The 20,181-nt window shown below is 36.4% G+C and overlaps 1 long non-coding RNA gene across 1 annotated transcript in view; it reads right to left on the bottom strand.

Moving 5' to 3' along the window:
• Positions 1–18,357, bottom strand: part of LOC122199336 — an 80,605-nt gene extending 62,248 nt beyond the window's left edge. Inside the window, exons 1-2 of the long non-coding RNA XR_006193468.1 lie at positions 18,276–18,357; positions 6,312–6,376 (exon numbers count right to left, since the gene is read on the bottom strand). This is a non-coding gene — a long non-coding RNA (uncharacterized LOC122199336). The remainder of the gene's footprint in view (positions 1–6,311; positions 6,377–18,275) is intronic.
• Positions 18,358–20,181: the final 1,824 nt, after the last annotated feature.

Genomic DNA, 20,181 nt, shown 5'->3' with positions numbered 1-20,181 from the left:
AGAGAATCTCAAGCAGTCTCTGCCCTAGTCAATGCAGAGCCTGATGCAGGGGTACGAACCCACAAACAATGAGATCATGACATGAGCTGAACCCAAGAGTTAGACGCTTAACCAACTGAGTCAGCCAGGCACCCCAAAACTATAAGGTATCTTATCAGTTAACCTTAACTTATTCCATTGCCAGAAACATAATCTGGATCAAACTGTTCTTTTATCAACTAGCGAGTTTTGCATTATAACATTTGTGTCATGGCTAAGTTTTTAAAACAAAAACCATACGATTTCTAATTTTTTTTATGTTTTTACTTTATTTTTGAGAGAGACAGAGTTTGAGTGGGGGAGGGGCAGAGAGAGAGGGAGACAGAATCTGAAGCAGGCAACAGGCTCTGAGCTGTCAGCACAGAGCCCAATGTGGGGCTTGAACTCACGGACTGTGAGATCATAACCTGAGCCAAAGTCGGACACCGAACTGACTGAGCCACCAAGACTCCCCAAAACTGTAAGATTTCTGTTTGTATTTGTCTGCACACTTATCTATGTCTGTGGATGTATGTTATAAACGTGTGATATTTTTCCACCTCTGGATGGCACTGCTGAAACTAATTTGTAGAGAGCTCTATTTACTTTGCTTAAAGAAAATTAAGCATTTATATAAATTAAACATAGTCTTAGAAATATAAACACTAACTCAAATATTTTTCATATTCATGTGATCTGGGGTAATATTTTTTTTAAGTTCATTTATTTTTTATTTTGAGAACAGAGAGCACAAGCAGAAGACAGGCAGAGAGAGAGGGAGGGAGAGAATCCCAAGCAGGCTTTGCACTGTCAGCACAGAGCCCAATGTGGGGCTTGAGCTCAGGAACCATGAGATCATGACCTGAGCTGAAATCAAGAGTCGATGCTTAACTGACTGAACCACTCAGGCATGCTAGAATAATTTTCAGTAAATAAAAGCTGGTTTAAATTTGTTGGTTTAATTAAAACAGGAATGTCTTTAGAGTCATCATCACTAAATATAATGCGGCCATACAGCTTTTATTCTACCTAGGTTTACTAGAAGTCAAATAAGCTCTTATTACCTCTGTTACAGAATTTATCAGCAAGAAAGATTAAGTTAAGATTATGCCTGTATAAGGTCTTATGAAATTTCCATGAATAATCTAAACATGATTGCTAGATTAAGTATATAAATAGATATAAGTGGATAAAGTTTATAAATGAACTAGTCAACAATGATTATGCTTTATAGTATATCTATTTAAACATCGTTTCTGAAATCTTTTTGGTAAGTTGAACCATTAAAGTTACACTGAGATAAGTTAAGTGATGTATATTCATTTAACATCTAAATCATTTCCAAGAGATAAAGTACAGAAACACTAATTATTGAACACAGGTTTATCCAAATTTGGCTTTCTTTCACAGAAGAACTAAAAATATTTGGGTCTATTAGGAAATATATTTTTCATCACATTTCTCCACTTTGTCACTAAAATTCAATAAATCAGAAGTTTTTAATATTATACTGTAATAGGAACATAAGCAGAAGCAGAAAGAGAAAGGAGAAAAGAACAAAGAAAGAAAGAAAGAAAGAAAGAAAGAAAGAAAGGAAGAAGAAAAGGAAAGAAAAAAAAGAAAAAGTTCTATAGTTTTGTAAAAGATTACTTTGAATTATAATATACATGGATCTAGGGAATATATTCAATTATGAAGTGGAGAAAGATAATATATATCTTGCTTATTCAATTTCTTGTCTGTTATTTAGTTCTTCTGTTTTAGATTTATTGTGCTGGTTTATGAACCACAATTATGTGGGCAACCACATAAGTAGATTTCATTAATATAAATTTGGGGATATCGGACCGAGGCAAAAAAGATATATAACTTGGGCATGCTATAGTTTCTTTTTTTATAAAACTGGGAAAATCTATTTACTTGAATTGGAATTTGCACTGATTTGGAGTCTTAAGAAGTGATGTCATGCCAAAAGGCAAAACACAGTTGTTGCTTCTTCAATTTCCTAGTTGTTATCCTTAGCCATACTTAAAGTAGTTCACAAACTAATTGAAACAGAGAGCAATGGTAGCAACAATTGTAATTTATATGAAACTATAGACTTCTCTTGAAGTATTCCTTTTGATGAGTTAAAAAAAAAGTACTTGACATTTTGCCACACAAAAGTTAATTGCTCTCCAGTTCCAATTAGAATGACACATAATTTGAATTGAGTTGCTTAATGTGTTGTTCTAAAGAAAAAAAATAAAAAGAAGAAGACATATAACCTGAGGTGACCGTGATTTAGTAGTTCATTGCCACAATTCACACAGAGAGCAATAAAACTAGAAATTCCCTGCCTAATGACGACTAGAGATGTCATTCAGGGTAAATTATTAATTTTTTTGATGCCAAAGTTCAAGAAGCACCATGTGTTCTAATATTGACTAATATTAGCTTTGGGGGAAGTTTCCTAATTAAAGGCTCATAACAGTGAGCCTTAACATTTAACAATAATAATAGTGAAAAATTTGAGTGAGAAGAGGAAAATTTATGCAAAATAAAATGAAAAATAAAATGTCATTATATTTCAGATTGACTTATTTTCTAATGATTCTTACCTTAGCTTAGCTAATTACAACATATATTGAAAGACAGTAACACAAAATTAATCAGCCAGTGCTATAAGAGACTAGCAAAAGAGAGATCAATGTAGGCTGAAGCAGCAAGGGAATGGTAAGGATTAAACTAGACATCAAAAGATTAAACGAAGGCAAAGGCACAGCAAGCCTTTGTGAATAAGAATACAAATGGAGGAAAACAACAGCAGACTGAACCTGAGCAACAATTGTAAAAATTAGTTACATAAAGAAAGCTTTATAATTTTTTTAAAACAGAGTTTTTCTCTTCAAAGAAAAGCAACACTTTATTAAAGATTTTACTTCAAAAAATATATTTATAGATTTATCTTTCCTTCCTCTCCCTACATAGTCCGTCAGCAACATTACGTAAAACGGCTGAAAACAGCTGGTATCATTAAAGAGTGAGGTAGAGATTAAGACAAAATGACCACAGATGGAGACCCTAGAGTTTAACCTGTACAAAACGATAGAGTAGGTGGCCCTAAGACCTGTGAGGACACTGGCCCGGCTGCTAAGGACCTGATGAGGCAGAAGGTGACAGTGGGGGGAAAGAAGCCCCCATGTTCCAAGCTTGCTCCTCAAAAGGCAGTGTCAGGGCTCTTTTCACTCAACCCACTGTGCTGGGTGACCTTGGATCAGCAGAGAAGCTAGGGAAAGTATCCCAAAGAGCTTTATCTAGGAATAACATAGGCACTTTCCATCAGAGAGCATGTGTGTAGGAAGCTGGGACAAGACCTACTGAGCAAAACTACTACTCAAGACAAGCATGGAATCAAGCTGGGTTTGCTGGGGGGAGGGCAGCCCCATTGTCTATGGAAACTGGACACAAAATTGGAAATAGGCAAAGTGAGTGAGAACAACAGTGGTGGGCAAGCAGGCACATTTCTTTAGTGACAGGATTCAAAGTACTGGCTGCTCAGTCTTTCTTGTGACCTCCTTCCTGTAGCTCATCAACATGCGTGTAAGGAAAACCAGAAAGGGCAATACAAAATAAAAATACACCATCCCATAAAAAACATATATATATACACACACACACACATACATACACACACACAATGGAATATTACTGGGTGACCAAAAAGAATGAAATCTTGCCATTTGCAACAACATGGTTGGAACTAGAGTATATATGCTAAGTGAAATAAGTCAGTGAGAGAAAGATTATCATATGATTTCACTCATATGTGGAACTTAAGAAACAAAACAGATGAACATAGAGTAAGTGAAGGAAAAATAAGATAAAAACAGAGAGGGAGGCAAACCATAAGAGACTCTTAAATACAGAGAACTGAGGGTTGCTGAAAGGGAGGTGGGCAGGGGATAAGAATGTGTGATGTGCATTAAGGAGGGCATTTGTTGGGATGAGCACTGGGTATTATATGCAATTGATGAATCACTAGGTTTTACTCCTGAAACCAATACTATATGATATGTTAACTAACTTGAATTTAAATAAATAATTTTTTTAAAAAAGTACCATCATCCCTGTTCCATCTGCCTAAGGGTTGGGGAAGATCTGTCACTGCTGTCTGTGCTGTGCAACTTTTTTAAAAGTAGAGTTTAATTCTATTTTTATTTTTTTCAGTATATTTTAATTTACTGTATCTGATTCATGATGTAATTAATCTGAGAAAAAGATGATTAGATATAATATGTGGCAAGTATAATCTTTGTGTTTCATGTTTCACAGAAAGTATAATATACATACAAAGAAAAATGCATCCCAACATTAAAAGTTCATATGTTTCAAAAATGTTTAAGCAGTCAAATTATGTCATTCTCTTTGGAGTTATTGTCCATGAGAAAATTATTATTAAGATAATCATCTTATAGGTAAAACTCAAACTTAACTCTGTAAGTACTGAATGAATTTTTATTTTACAAGAAATTAGAAATGTTTTTGCTTGTACATTTGCACTATTTTAGGAAACTAATTTATAAAAATGAGGGTGAATATTCTCAAAGATAGTTTTGATTAATTTATAACTTAAATAAATAATCTTTGAACAGTGGCAAAAATAAATAGTCCATTTCCTAAACCATAAATAGTTACTTTTGCTTAGATTGAATAAATTGCACTATGGAGTTTCAAATCACATTTCAGAGATCATGGTACAGAAACAACCATACACAAGTGTTTTCCTTTCACATAATTTTCTGTTTGTAAGCGTTTGTTTAAAGGAAAAGAAAACCACAGGCTGCAGTTAAATTTAATTATATTCAAGTCAATTCAAATGCATTATATTATTCTAATAAGGTTATCATTCTTCTAGGAAATACAGGATGGGGATTTCTAATTGATAAATTTAATCTCTATCTCTATAAAGAAGGAAGGTAATATGTTGGCAAAAAAATAATTCTTAAATATTAAACATAGGTCAAGGTAAAGAAAGAACTATGAAAAATAAATAACTTTATTGCCTAGTCCATAAATATTATTCACGTGTTTGAATTACCATTCTACCACGGTATCATTTCCAAAAGAATGCAACACTTTTAAGGACATAATTTATTTTAGTTGTATGCCCTCAAATGATAAATTTTCAATCAAAACACCCTTGCATTTGTCTTCTTCATATCTCTCTTTCAACTCTGGCAATTCTAGCAAAACTAGTAAGTTAAAACAAATGCACAGAAATATATAGTTTATAATATGTCAGCTTTTAATCACTTATTTTCTTGATTTCAGAGGAGCAAATTCTGAATTAACCAAGAGTAATAACACAGATTTAAAGAGAAAACAATATACTGTACATGTATTTTGAGGTTAAAGACATATTCAATATCAGCCTTGTCCAACGCTACTCTTTAAAACCACCCTGGAAAAAATAAAGTAGTAACACGTACAGAAGGAATGAATAAAGGGAAGTCCTTTTTGCTTTTTGAGGTCTGGCTGCTTATAGGTGAGCATTTTTCATCAAGTGTAATCATGTTAGCTATAAAGATTGCAATTGGCATAAAGCTATTAGACTCACTGAAATGTGGGAGTGTGTGTGTGTGCATGTGTGTGCCTGTGTGTCTCTATAAATTACCAAATCATCGTCAGTGTCTTAAAGATGTAATTTTCAAACTGTACTGTTACTATACCTCATTAATGTGAGGAGAGAAGAGAGAAACATGAAGAGAAGAGAAAGGAAAGGAAGTATCAGAACACATCTTAGAAAAGGTTACTGTGTGTGTGTGTGTGTGTGTGTGTGTGTGTGTGTGTGTGTGTGTGTGTGTTTGAGTGTGTGTGTGCATGTGAGAAAGAGAGAGAGAGGCAGGTGTGGAGGAAAGGAGGGAGGGGGAGAGAGAGTTTAAAAAGAGGAATTACAGAAACTTTTCAGGGATTGTTCTTTGGGGATTTTGTTTGCTTATGTAATATTCTTCTCTGGAGATGTTTCCCTTAAGAGAATGTAAATAAATATATGCCCAGATTGGTGAGGAGGCCAAATAATTTGAAACAGGCAGATAAATTTGGTGAACTCTCAAAGGCCTTTTAAGCCATTTTTTCTATGATTCTAATTCTACACTTACATTAGAAGGGTAATGTACATTCAGAAAATTAAATACTTAAAATTAGGTCCTGTTGCCAGAAATATCAAGAAAACTGTGCTTTCATTTTCAGTATGAATGATACGAAAGAGCTGGAAAACACGTTAACATTTTGAAAGGAAAAATTTTACTCACAGTTGGGAGTATGTTTGGATCCCAATGGTCTCATTTCAGCCAAATGTCACCACAGTAAAATCACCCTGGAAAGACATTTGCAGTGAGGAGCAGAGAACGTTGCTGTATTTTAAATGATTGAATTCCACAGGTGGATAGCTCTGGATTTTGTCTTTTTTTTAGAACACATAATAATCTGGTGAAAATTATTCATCACCTAAATATAGGCTTTAACACTGGGAATATCTGTCTGCAATATGCCTTTCTGCCCCCCGCCCAAGAAAATCTATAAATGTTTTCTTCTATTGTCTAGTTCGGAATGATCTACATATTGAGAATCTTTACGAATATTTTAGCTTATCCTCTAGGAAACCATTCATGTGTTGCAGCTTTTAAATATTATTATATTTTTATAATATTTTGTGATGTTTAAAAGAACAAGGTAAATTCTGCAAAAATATGGTTAAATAGGTGGAGTGATGCTCATTGTTATGAGTAATTAAGCAATTAAAAACCAGAAAACAAGAGCAATACAAAGGAATACAGCAGAATATGAAGGATATACAAAGCTAAAAAACTATTTGCTGAAAATCAGATCCGAATTAGACTGATATGGCTGATACGGTTAAGAGCAGCCATGAAAACAATCAGAACTCTTCCAAACCAACAAAATGAGGCTTAGTACATTTAGAAGAAACCAAGGAGAACGGCTAGTCTGCCAAATCACACTTTTTGTGAGAGAGCTTTTCTCCATGAAGCATTAGATCTAAATGTTAGAGTAGTGAAAATTTTAAGAGCACTGCAGTCTGACAGACTTTTCAAATCCTGGCCTGTATAAAAGTGAGAATATAAATATATTAATTGTTGCTTGCATGACAGTTAAACGATATGCTTAAAAAGTCCAGAAAAACTACTGACATAAAGTAAGAACTTGTCTGAGGCTCGTATATTATCCCTGCAATGTATCTCTATTGTTGATATTCCTATTCCTTGCCATTAAATCCCTCATGAAATCAAGGTATTATACTAGTAATATTCCACCCGGTTGTTAGTGTTACTCCCTTTCCTTCTTGAAACATTCCCAAGACATGATATTATTACCAGAAATAACCAGATACAATTAGAAATCTGTCCACTTCCTGTTTACTGTCATGTGACACATAAAAATATTTAGGGAATTTCTACACACAAGTTGAACTGAATGCATTCATCAAAGAAACTGAAGAGTGAAAGTGTTTTCATAAAGGTTTATCCCAGGATTATAATTTTTGAGAAGCATTACCACCACTGATGCTGTTCTGGGAGTTTAAAAATATGATTGATCTTTATGTAAAATATGGGAAATGTAAAAAATGACTGGAAACCTGGACAGATAAATAAAAAGATTGTTTTCCTTGAAAGTTAAAGAGAAATGTCTCTCTTCCAGCCTATGACGATACTTAAACTCTATTTTCTTAATTCATTTATTTTTGCCTCCCAACATGTGGCTTCACAGTATGCTTGTTAGTGTTGAAAGATGTCTTTGCTAAACCTTTTTAGGGGTGTGAGGAGGAAAGTCTTTAATTAGGAACCAATATAAACAGACTGTCTGTCAATACTTGAGGTGCGCTATTCAGAATAGCTCATAATTAGGTCCTTAGAGAACATGAAGCATTAAACCATTATTTTCCAGAAACGTTAACACTCACTTTTTTCTGTCCACTTTCAATGTTTTTATTACTTTGCACAACATAGCACTGAACTATTAACATTTTCACATCTATTCAAGCCTTTGCCTTTTGTCTTTCCCCTCTTCATTCCAAGTGTCCCCCTGGTAACAAATTTATAATCCTCTCCAGTTAGTAAATGAGCAACTCTTATCTAGTTTTCTGGATTAAAGAGAAAGCTGACGAGCCTTAGCATAAACTACTCATACATTTTCCTCACAATTCTTGGTCGCACTTAATATGGTTTAAAGCCACAAATAAAGACACCAATCTTCACTAAAGTAACATGTGAACATATGTCCAAAATGAACCCATTCTTTTTTAAAAAAGCAGTTTCTATTAGGAATTCAAAAAGTTGAGCTATACAGAATGAAATTATCATTCAATCTGTCTATTTTGAATCTAGTGAGGTGTTTTTTTTTTAATTGTATGGGTGTCACTGCCAATATAATGCTTGAAAAGGTTGTTGCTTCTGGGAAGAACACTGTAAGTGCTGACAACTGAGGCCTGTAACTCCTTAAGCCATTACTTCAAGACAGCTGTTGCTAGTTCAGCAGAGCATTCAAAACATGTTTCTATCAGTGCAGTTCTACATTTGTTTACATCATAGGCTTGTGGACACTAGCTAGGATAACCATTCTGTGACTAACATGTTTCTGTGTTGAGACTATAAAACCAAAAGCCATCAAGTGTCTGACACATACATGAGGAATAAGTCATTGACCTTGTGCTCATCTCCCACAACCATATTACTTAAAGTTACTCCAAATGTCTAGCATATTTACCATGAGAATCGTTTTGTGAGATGGAAAATAAAATTGTCTTCAGAAAGCTTCTACTTAAATACACAGAAGAAATTTGCTTCCCATTTTCTAACTAAAAAAGCCAATAGAGCTTCTTCAGTTTTAACTGTTTTGAACTCTGTATAATTTTCATTTATAGCTATTAATTTTCCTCTCTCCTTTTCTTTCTCCCTTCCCTTATCTCTCTGCAATTTAGCTAACAAACCTCTCAGACTCTTCCTATCTGTTTTCTTCTTCCAACCTAATTATCTGAGTTCTGTGTGTGGTTGTGTCCCAAGACAATTACTATATCTTATGTCAATATCCCACATTCCTGCATTGTTGATTTTCACCTCAGCACATCTCACTTCCAATATTATTGATCAACAAAATAAGTATCTCCTAAACTCTAGTTATGTATTCTCAACCCCCCTATGGTAATCTTTTTGATATTATTAATAGGATATTATTCTCTTATCATATGGGAAAAATCTAAGAAATTTCCCTTGGCCTCTCTGCAAGAGAGATTATTAGCCACCTTCTGCTAAATTTACATTTTTTCTTTCTTTTTAAATTTTTATTATTTTTAAAAAGGTTGATGTTTATTTATTTTTGAGAGAGAGAGAGAGAGAGAGAGAGAGAGAGCATGATCTGGGGAGGGGCAGAGAGAGAGAGGATGACACAGACTCCAAGGCAGGCTCCAGGCTCTGAGCTGTCAGCACAGATACGGGGCTCAAACTTAGAAGCTGTGACATCATTACGAAGTTGGATGCTTAACTGACTGAGCCACCCAGGTGCCCTTTTTTACCTTTTTAAATAGCGCTTACATTTTCTCTCCTGTGTTCACCCTGCCACCTTCCTCAGTCAAATGGCCATTTTTTGCCTCATATGTTGGTTTTCTGTAGGCTAATGTCATATCATACTTCCCTTCAAAATGTATACGCAAAAATCAAACACCTTTCCTCCAATTTGTATACTATGGACACAGTTATTTAACCCTACCCTTGAAGTTGGGTAAGGGAAAGACTGCTCTGAGGCACATAATTATATGGGGAAGAAGTGAATTCCACAAAACATCAGAATTATGTTATTATAGGGGAGAGGGCTGGAAATAGATGCTTAGTAGAGAATCACCAGTGGATAATACTGCTGCAGGGTTTGTAGAAAATGAAATCTAACTAAATTAAATAAACTACAAACCAAAATAATCAACTAAATTATCCTGACTTTTTAAACCTTCAGGGGGGAGAAGGGAAGATGGCGACATAGGAGGACGCTGGGCTCACTGCGCGTCCTGCTGATCACTTAGATTCCACTTACACCTGCCTAACTAACCCAGAAAACCACCAGAAGACTAGCAGAATGGAGTCTCTGGAGCCAAGCGCAGACGAGAGGCCCACGGAAGAGGGTAGGAAGGGCAGAGAGGCGGTGCGTGCTCCACGGACTGGCAGGAGGGAGCCGGGGTGGAGGGGCGGCCTGCTGGCCAAGCAGAGCCCCCAAGTCTGGCTTGCAAAAGCGGAGGGGCCGGGCAGAGTGTGTTCCTACAGCAAGCGCGACTTAGCATCTGGGAGGTCATAAGTTAACAGCTCTGCTCAGAAAGCGGGAAGGCTGGAGGACAAAGGGAGGGAGAGCTGCTGAGCCCCCGGACGAAAGAGCTCAGCTTGGTGGGGAACAAAGGCGCTCACCAGTGCCATCTCCCCTGCCCATCCCCCAGCCAAAATCCCAAGGAGAACCAGTTCCTGCCAGGGAACTTGCTCCTTCCGAGAAAACACCCAACTCTGTGCTCCTGCGGAGCCAAACCTCCGGCAGCGGATCTGACTCCCTCGCTGCCACAGGGCCCCTCCTGAAGTGGATCACCTAAGGAGAAGCGAGCTAAGCCTGCCCCTCCTGCCCCCGTGCACCTTGACTACCCACCCCAGCTAATACTCCAGATCCCCAGCACCACAAGCCTGGCAGTGTGCAAGTAGCCCAGACGGGCCACGCCATCCCACAGTGAATCCCGCCCCTAGGAGAGGGGAAGAGAAGGCACACACCAGTCTGACTGCTGCCCCAGCGGTGGGCTGGGGGCAGACATCAGGTCTGATTTGGGCTCTGTCCACCAACTCCAATTATACACCACAGCACAGGGGAAGTGCCCTGCAGGTCCACACTACTCCAGGGACTATCCAAAATGACCAAACGGAAGAATTCCCCTCAGAAGAATCTCCAGGAAATAACAACAGCTAATGAACTGATCAAAAAGGATTTAAAAAATATAACAAAAAGTGAATTTAGAATAATAGTCATAAAATTAATCACTGGGCTTGAAAACAGTATAGAGAACAGCAGAGAATCTCTTGTTACGGAGATCAAGGGACTAAGGAACAGTCAGGAAGAGCTGAAAAACGCTTTAAACGAAATGCAAACAAAATGGAAACGAAGACAGCTCGGATTGAAGAGGCAGAGGTGAGAATAGGTGAACTAGAAGATAAAGTTATGGAAAAAGAGGAAGCTGAGAAAAATAGAGATAAAAAAATCCAGGAGTATGAGGGGAAAATTAGAGAACTAAGTGATACATTAAAAAGAAATAATATACGCATAATTGGTATCCCAGTGGAGGAAGAGAGAGGGAAAGGTGCCGAAGGGGTACTTGAAGAAATCATAGCTGAGAACTTCCCTGAACTGGGGAAGGAAAAAGGCATTGAAATCCAAGAGGCACAGAGAACTCCCTTCAGACGTAACTTGAATCGATCTTCTGCACGACATATCATAGTCAAACTGGCAAAATACAAGGATAAAGAGAAAATTCTGAAAGCAGCAAGGGGTAAACATGCCCTCACATATAAAGGGAGACCTATAAGACTCGTGACTGATCTCTCCTTTGAAACTTGGCAGGCCAGAAAGGATTGGCACGAGATCTTTAATGTGCTGAACAGAAAAAATATGCAGCCGAGAATCCTTTATCTAGCAAGTCTGTCATTTAGAATAGAAGGAGAGATAAAAGTCTTCCCAAACAAACAAAAACTGAAGGAATTTGTCACCACTAAACCAGCCCTACAAGAGATCCTAAGGGGGATCCTGTGAGACAAAGTACCAGAGACATCACTACAAGCATAAAACATACAGACATCACAATGACTCTAAACCCGTATCTTTCTATAGTAACACTGAGTGTAAATGGAGTAAATGCGCCAACCAAAAGACATAGGGTATCAGAATGGATAAAAAAACAAGACCCATCTATTTGCTGTCTACAAGAGACTCATTTGAGATCTGAGGACACCTTTAGATTGAGAGTGAGGGGATGGAGAACTATTTATCATGCTACTGGAAGCCAAAAGAACGCTGGAGTAGCCATACTTATATCAGACAAACTAGACTTTAAAGTCTGTAACAAGAAATGAAGAAGGGCATTATATAATAATTACAGGGTCTATCCACCAGGAAGAGCTAACAATTATAAATGTCTATGCACCGAATACCTGAGCCCCCAAATATATAAAACAATTACTCATAAATATAAGCAACCTTATTGATAAGAATGTGGTAATTGCAGGGGACTTTAACACTCCACTTACAGAAATGGATAGATCATCTAGACACATGGTCAATAAAGAAACAAGGGCCCTGAATGACACATCAGATCAGATGGACTTGACAGATATATTTAGAACTCTGCATCCCAAAGCAACAGAATATACTTTCTTCTCGACTGCACATGGAACATTCTCCAAGATAGATCATATACTGGGTCACAAAACAGCCCTGCATAAGTATACAAGAATTGAAATTATACCATGCATACTTTCAGACCACAATGCTATGAAGCTTGAAATCAACCACAGGAAAAAGTCTGGAAAACCTCCAAAAGCATGGAGGTTAAAGAACACCCTACTAACGAATGAGTGGGTCAACCAGGCAATTAGAGAAGGAATTAAAAAATATATGAAAACAAATGAAAATGAAAATACAACAATCCAAACGCTTTGGGATGCAGCGAAGGCAGTCCTGAGTGGAAAATACATCGCAATCCAGGCCTATCTCAAGAAACAAGAAAAATCCCAAATACAAAATCTAACAGCACACCTAAAGGAAATAGAAGCAGAACAGCAAAGGCAGCCTAAACCCAGCAGAAGAAGAGAAATAATAAACATCAGAGCAGAAATAAACAATATAGAATCTAAAAAACTGTAGAGCAGATCAACGAAACCAAGAGTTGGTTTTTTGAAAAAATAAACAAAATTGACAAACCTCTAGCCAGGCTTCTCAAAAAGAAAAGGGAGATGACCCAAATAGATAAAATCATGAATGAAAATGGAATGATTACAACCAATCCCTCAGAGATACAAACAATTATCAGGGAATACTATGAAAAATTATATGCCAACAAATTGGACAACCTGGAAGAAATGGACAAATTCCTAAACACCCACACTCTTCCAAAACTCAATCAGGAGGAAATAGAAAGCTTGAACAGACCCATAACCAGCGAAGAAATTGAATCGGTTATCAAAAATCTCCCAACAAATAAGAGTCCAGGACCAGATGGCTTCCCAGGGGAGTTCTACCAGACATTTAAAGCAGAGATAATACCTATCCTTCTCAAGCTATTCCAAGAAATAGAAAGGGAAGGAAAACTTCCAGACTCATTCTATGAAGCCAGTATTACTTTGATTCCTAAACCAGACAGAGACCCAGTAAACAAAGAGAACTACAGGCCAATATCCCTGATGAATATGGATGCAAAAATTCTCAATAAGATACTAGCAAATCAAATTCAACAGCATATACAAAGAATTATTCACCATGATCAAGTGGGATTCATTCCTGGGATGCAGGGCTGGTTCAACATTCGCAAATCAATCAACGTGATACATCACATTAATAAAAGAAAAGATAAGAACCATATGATCCTGTCAATCGATGCAGAAAAGGCCTTTGACAAAATCCAGCACCCTTTCTTAATAAAAACCCTTGAGAAAATTGGGATAGAAGGAACATACTTAAACATCATAAAAGCCATTTATGAAAAGCCCACAGCTAACATCATCCTCAACAGGGAAAAACTGAGAGCTTTTTCCCTGAGATCAGGAACACAACAGGGATGCCCACTCTCACCGCTGTTGTTTAACATAGTGTTGGAAGTGCTAGCATCAGCAATCAGACAACAAAAGGAAATCAAAGGCATCAAAATTGGCAAAGACGAAGTCAAGCTTTCGCTTTTTGCAGATGACATGATATTATACATGGAAAATCCGACAGACTCCACCAAAAGTCTGCTAGAACCGATACATGAATTCAGCAAAGTTGCAGGATACAAAATCAATGTACAGAAATCAGTTGCATTCTTATACACTAACAATGAAGCAACAGAAAGACAAATAAAGAAACTGATCCCATTCACAATTGCACCAGGAAGCATAAAATACCTAGGAATAAATCTAACCAAAGATGTAAAAGATCTGTATGCTGAAAACTATAGAAAGCTTAGGAAGGTAATTGAAGAAGATATAAAGAAATGGAAAGACATTCCCTGCTCATGGATTGGAAGGATAAATATTGTCAAAATGTCAATACTACCCAAAACTATCTACACATTCAATGCAATCCCAATCAAAATTGCACCAGCATTCTTCTCGAAAATAGAACAAGCAATTCTAAAATTCATATGGAACCACAAAAGGCCCCGAATAGCCAAAGCAATTTTGAAGAAGAAGACCAAAGCAGGAGGAATCACAATCCCAGACTTTAGCATCTACTACAAAGCTGTGATCATCAAGACAGCATGGTATTGGCAGAAAAACAGACACATAGACCAATGGAATAGCCTAGAAACCCGAGAACTAGACCCACAAACGTATGGCCGACTCATTTTTGACAAAGCAGGAAAGAACATCCAATGGAAAAAAGACAGTCTCTTTAACAAATGGTGCTGGGAGAACTGGACAGCAACATGCAGAAGGTTGAAACTAGACCACTTTCTCACACCATTCACAAAAACAAACTCAAAATGGATAAAGGACCTGAATGTGAGACAGAACCATCAAAACACTAGAGGAGAAAGCAGGAAAAGACCTCTCTGACCTCAGCCGTAGCAATCTCTTACTCGACACATCCCCAAAGGCAAGGGAATTAAAAGCAAAAGTGAACTACTGGGAACTTATGAAGATAAAAAGCTTCTGCACAGCAAAGGAAACAACCAACAAATCTAAAAGGCAACCAATGGAAAGGGAAAAGATATTTGCAAATGACATATCAGACAAAGGGCTAGTATCCAAAATCTATAAAGAGCTCACCAAACTCCACACCTGAAAAACAAATAACCCAGTGAAGAAATGGGCAGAAAACATGAATAGACACTTCTCTAAAGAAGACATCCGGATGGCCAACGGGCACATGAAAAGATGCTCAACATCGCTCCTTATCAGGGAAATACAAATCAAAACCACACTCAGATATCACCTCACGCCAGTCAGAGTGGCCAAAAGGAACAAATCAGGAGACTATAGATGCTGGAGAGGATGTGGAGAAACGGGAACCCTCTTGCACTGTTGGTGGGAATGCAAATTGGTACAGCCGCTCTGGAAAGCAGTGTGGAGGTTCCTCAGAAATTTAAAAATAGACCTACCCTATGACCCAGCAATAGCACTGCTAGGAATTTACCCAAGGGATACATGAGTACTGATGCATAGGGGCACTTGTACCCCAATGTTTATAGCAGCACTCTCAACAATAGCCAAATTATGGAAAGAGCCTAAATGTCCATCAACTGATGAATGGATAAAGAAATTGTGGTTTATATACACAATGGAGTACTACATGGCAATGAGAAAGAATGAAATATGGCCCTTTGTAGCAACATGGATGGAACTAGAGAGTGTTATGCTAAGTGAAATAAGCCGTACAGAGAAAGACAGATACCATATGTTTTCACTCTTATGTGGATCCTGAGAAACTTAACAGAAACCCATGGAGGAGGGGAAGGGGAAAAAAAAAAAAAAGAGGTTAGAGTGGGAGAGAGCCAAAGCATAAGAGACTCTTAAAAACTGAGAACAAACTGAGGGTTGATGGGGGGTGGGAGGGAGGGTAGGGTGGGTGATGGGTATTGAGGAGGGCACCTTTTGGGATGAGCACTGGGTGTTGTATGGAAACCAATTTGACAATAAATTTCATATATTGAAAAACAACAAACCTTCAGGGGAATGACGATGACCTCAGAATAAGTTAGAGACCTTCATTAATGACGCATAGGGAGAAAATACATGCAGTGTGAATTTTTTATGGGTCTGTGAACTTTTTGTGGGAGAAATCATACATGTTTAGATGTGTATTTAGAAATTTAGATGTGTATTTATGAGATATTTAACTCCATAAGGAAGATTTTACCTTTATTTTTTTGAAACCATTGCTTGGAGGAAATGCATTTGAGGAGGTGTGACTTACTCATTCTTCCACTATTGCCCCCCCTACATAGATGCTATCTGATCAAACTTCAACTTTTCCTCTCAGCTTCTTCTAAAGGAATTGCTCTGTACTCTCATCTTGGTAAATTCTGGTTATAACTGGTCATTTATAGATTTAAGAATGGGATTTACAGAGTACTTTGTTGCAGTCAAATATTCATAGTGGTTATAAAACTGAGTAATGGTTTGACATGGGCAATGTTGACGCATGTCCTCACTTTCTTCCCTTGATGTTTCTGCTTCTATTTCTTCCAAAACCATAGACTGTTACTTGGTCACTGCTGTTATTCTGGAAACACATTTTCTCTACACTAGTCTGCAAGAAGTAGTGCTTTCAACAAACTTGACTTTCACTGTCAGTTGCCAACTGGCAATTTGTTTACTCCCTCACATTATGGTTACCAGAACTTTTAATAGGAGTCACCACCATTTCTAAAACCAATATATAAAACCTGATGGCTTGCATTTATTGTTCTTTTTGGATTTCCTTCTGAGGGAGTTAAAATTTTTAGCCTAGACTCCTATATAAATGAGTCTATGTTTCAGTCCTGGAATATTTAGTGGCTATCCATTTCTTTCATTGTTAACTCTTGAACAATGTGATGCTTATGAGTGCTGACTTATCATACAGTCAAAAATCTGTGTATAATTTTTGACTCCCCTCAAATTTAGTAACTAATAATCTACTGTTGACTAGAATTCTGCCTTGCTGATAACACAAGCCAGCAATTAACACATATATTGTATGTTATATATTTTACTGATAACTTAAATGTAATGCTATTTTAAAGAGCAACTGACATCCTAACTGGTATTCCCTATCCCAGGACAGTAAAAAATCATAGCAATTAACCTGGAATTATAGGTATTCTAGGAATTTTCATGATTCATATAGAAAACCCAATACTATTCTCTGCTGAGTTAGAGAATAGGAGGAATGCTATTTTTACAATGACTATTAGAATGAAATGACTTGGAATTTGTAATTCAACGTATTTGAATTTGAATTGAAATAGCCACATTTGTATCACAATTTAAGCTTTGTGAAGTGTTCAGAAGTCAATATTGGAAATTTTTTCAAATTATTGCTAAAAGAGTTTTAAAAATTATTTTGCTGATAGTATTAAGTAGGTTATAAGTAACTGACAGAAACCAAACTAAAAGGTTTGAAGCTGTTGCACAAATCTTATCCTCCAAAATACATGACTATCAAATCCACTATCTAATCTTGGTATTCACCTGAATGTTTGAAATTCTTTTTTCTTGCAATGCAGTTCCTATTTTATACTTCTTTCATATACTTTTTTCAATGTTCATTTTAAAGTTTATTTATTTGCAGAGAGGGAGAGGGAAGGAAAGAGAGAGAGAGAGGGAGAGAGAAAAAGAGAGGGAGAGAGAGAGCTGTGGAAGAGCAGAGAAAGAGGGAGAGAGAGAGAATCCCAAGCAGGCTCTGCACTATCAGCCCAGAGTCCGATGTGGGGCTTGATCCCACAAACTGCAAGATCATGACCTGAACCAAAATCAAGAGTCAGATGCTTAACTGACTGAGCCACCCAGGCGCCCCTTCTATCACACACTTTTAACATGAAGTATTTTTGTTGCAAAACTATTTGCTTACACCTCCACTTATTACCTAGCTCTTGCAATGTGTCACTAAATTTTCTGAATCCTGTTTGATGTCTTCACTATTCAGTTTATTTTCCTCCAGTCATGATTTCTTAGACAGTTGGCAAAAATGATTAATTTTTTCTTCACTCACCCAGTAGACACATTAATTTCTTCATTCCTCAGTACTCAACTCAAAATTTTAAATCTACATATTTTTTTCCTTTATTTTCTAAAAGAATAATAGAAGACAGTAACAGGTTTTGGTAAGATTCAAAAATCTCACCAATGTCTTCACCATTTTTTCTCCAATAATGTAGCATCCATAATTTGCTTGACTCTTTTTTCCTTTCTCAGTTTTTAGTTTTAAGCACTCAAGCCATCATGAAGAAATAAGAAGTGAGGATGAAGGGATGTTGGGCCTTGACCAAATACTGGAGTCATACTAACCTGGAAACACATCTTTGTCTTGTTAACCACTAGATGTTTAAAATGGGGAAAATCATTTTCATTTTAACACTTCAGTATTCTTCTCTCTAAAAGGCAGAAAATATCTCACTTGAAATATTGTTGTGAGGATTAGAGGTAATTTATTATAATATACTTAGCAAAATGTCTGGCTAAGAGAAAGTGCTCAATAAATGCTTGCTTTTTCTATATTTGTTTATTTTCTTAAGAAGCTCTTCTGCTCTGGAAATCACTCACAGTTTTATTGCCATTTTGAAGCAAATTTAATAATACATGCATATGATAAAAGATTCCACTTTAACAGCTGTCTTCATTTTAAGCACAACTAATTGCAAAAGATCATGAATAATATTGCTAGTCATAACGCAGTATGTTGATGCCATTATATGTATGCCATAGTGCCAGAATGATATTTATGTATTCAGTGTTGGGAAGACAGCTGTGGAGATTGCAAAAGAACCCTCTTGAAGTTAGTGTTTCCATTTAAGGCAAGTTAATTATTCTCAAAGCTTAAATATCTTTAAAATATACTTTTTAAAGAAACACTTATTATTTGGAATGCAAGGGCAAATGTACCTTATGTTCTTATACTTTTTTTATTTTTTAAAGAAATCATTATGTATTTTTTTATACCTATAAGAAAAAAATTGAGGACATTTGATTGGATAAACTACCAGAAGCTTTAAAATAATGAGCTTCAAAAATATAAAAAAGACTGCCATAATAAACAATAGTAAATGTGATTCAATTTTGAAATTCATCTCACTTGACTGGAAAATATATATATATGTACTATTTAATGTTTATTCATTATTTTTAGAGAGAAAGAGCATGTGCAAGCAGGGGAGGGGGAGAAAGAGAATCCTAAGGAGGCTCCACACTACGTGGAGCCCAAAGCAGAACTGGATCTCACAAACTGTGAGATCATGACCTGAGAGGAAATCAAAAGTTGGATGCTGAGCCACCCAGCTGCCCCTGGAAAAATATACTTTCTTTCTTATATTCTTCACTGAAAAAATAACATTTAATTCTTTTTTTTTAGGTTTATTATTTTGAGAGAGAGAGAAGGAGAGAGAGCACAAGTGAGGGAAGGGCATAGAGTGAGAGGGCCTGAGGGAGAGGAACAAAGAGAATCCCAAGCAGGCTCCATGCTATCAGCTCAGAGCCCCACACAGAACTTGATCTCACATACCACAAGATCATGACCTGAGCTGATATCAAGAGTCAGATGCATAACCAACTGAGCCACCCAGGTGCCCCAATTCTTAAGACATTTAATTTGACAAATTCATCCCTGGGTCTTTGAATTCTAGAAATCATCCAAACTAAAAACAAAGAATTGCATTCTTATAATCTATAACCAAAATTAATGGAACAATATTTTTTTTAAATATAGACTAATCATTTTGATTTACTTTTCAGAAGGACATGCTTCATCGTAATAGTTTGATATAGCTTGAGAAACATTTTGAAATAACGATGTATGTTTAAGTCAATATGCTTAATACAACTGACATATATTACTTAAGGTAACATTTTGAATTATATAAAAATGTGAATAACTGTATCTCCTGAAAGTTGTTTAGAATGACTTTTCTATTTCAGTATTTCACATTTTTAAAAACACTGAAATTACAGAGTCTCTTGTAATTATTAATTTTGAGGTATATTTGGAGAAAGGGAGAGGAGAAATCTAAGAGTCTATAACACATCAGGGATCACATGACTTCTTTATTTGATATAAGTTTAGTATTAGATTTTTTTAGTGTTTTCGTAAGTGTTCTTAAACATTTACATTCCTAAGTGTATATTCAATTCTTCAGACTAAATTATATGATCCTTTTCTTTTATCTATGATTTCTAACCATAGTGATCAAATGTTGATATG

This window comes from Panthera leo, chromosome A1, assembly GCF_018350215.1.
Source record: "Panthera leo isolate Ple1 chromosome A1, P.leo_Ple1_pat1.1, whole genome shotgun sequence".
Taxonomy (NCBI): domain Eukaryota; kingdom Metazoa; phylum Chordata; class Mammalia; order Carnivora; family Felidae; genus Panthera; species Panthera leo.
Note: the sequence above shows the minus strand (reverse complement) of the source record. Positions and strands in the feature narration are given on the sequence as shown.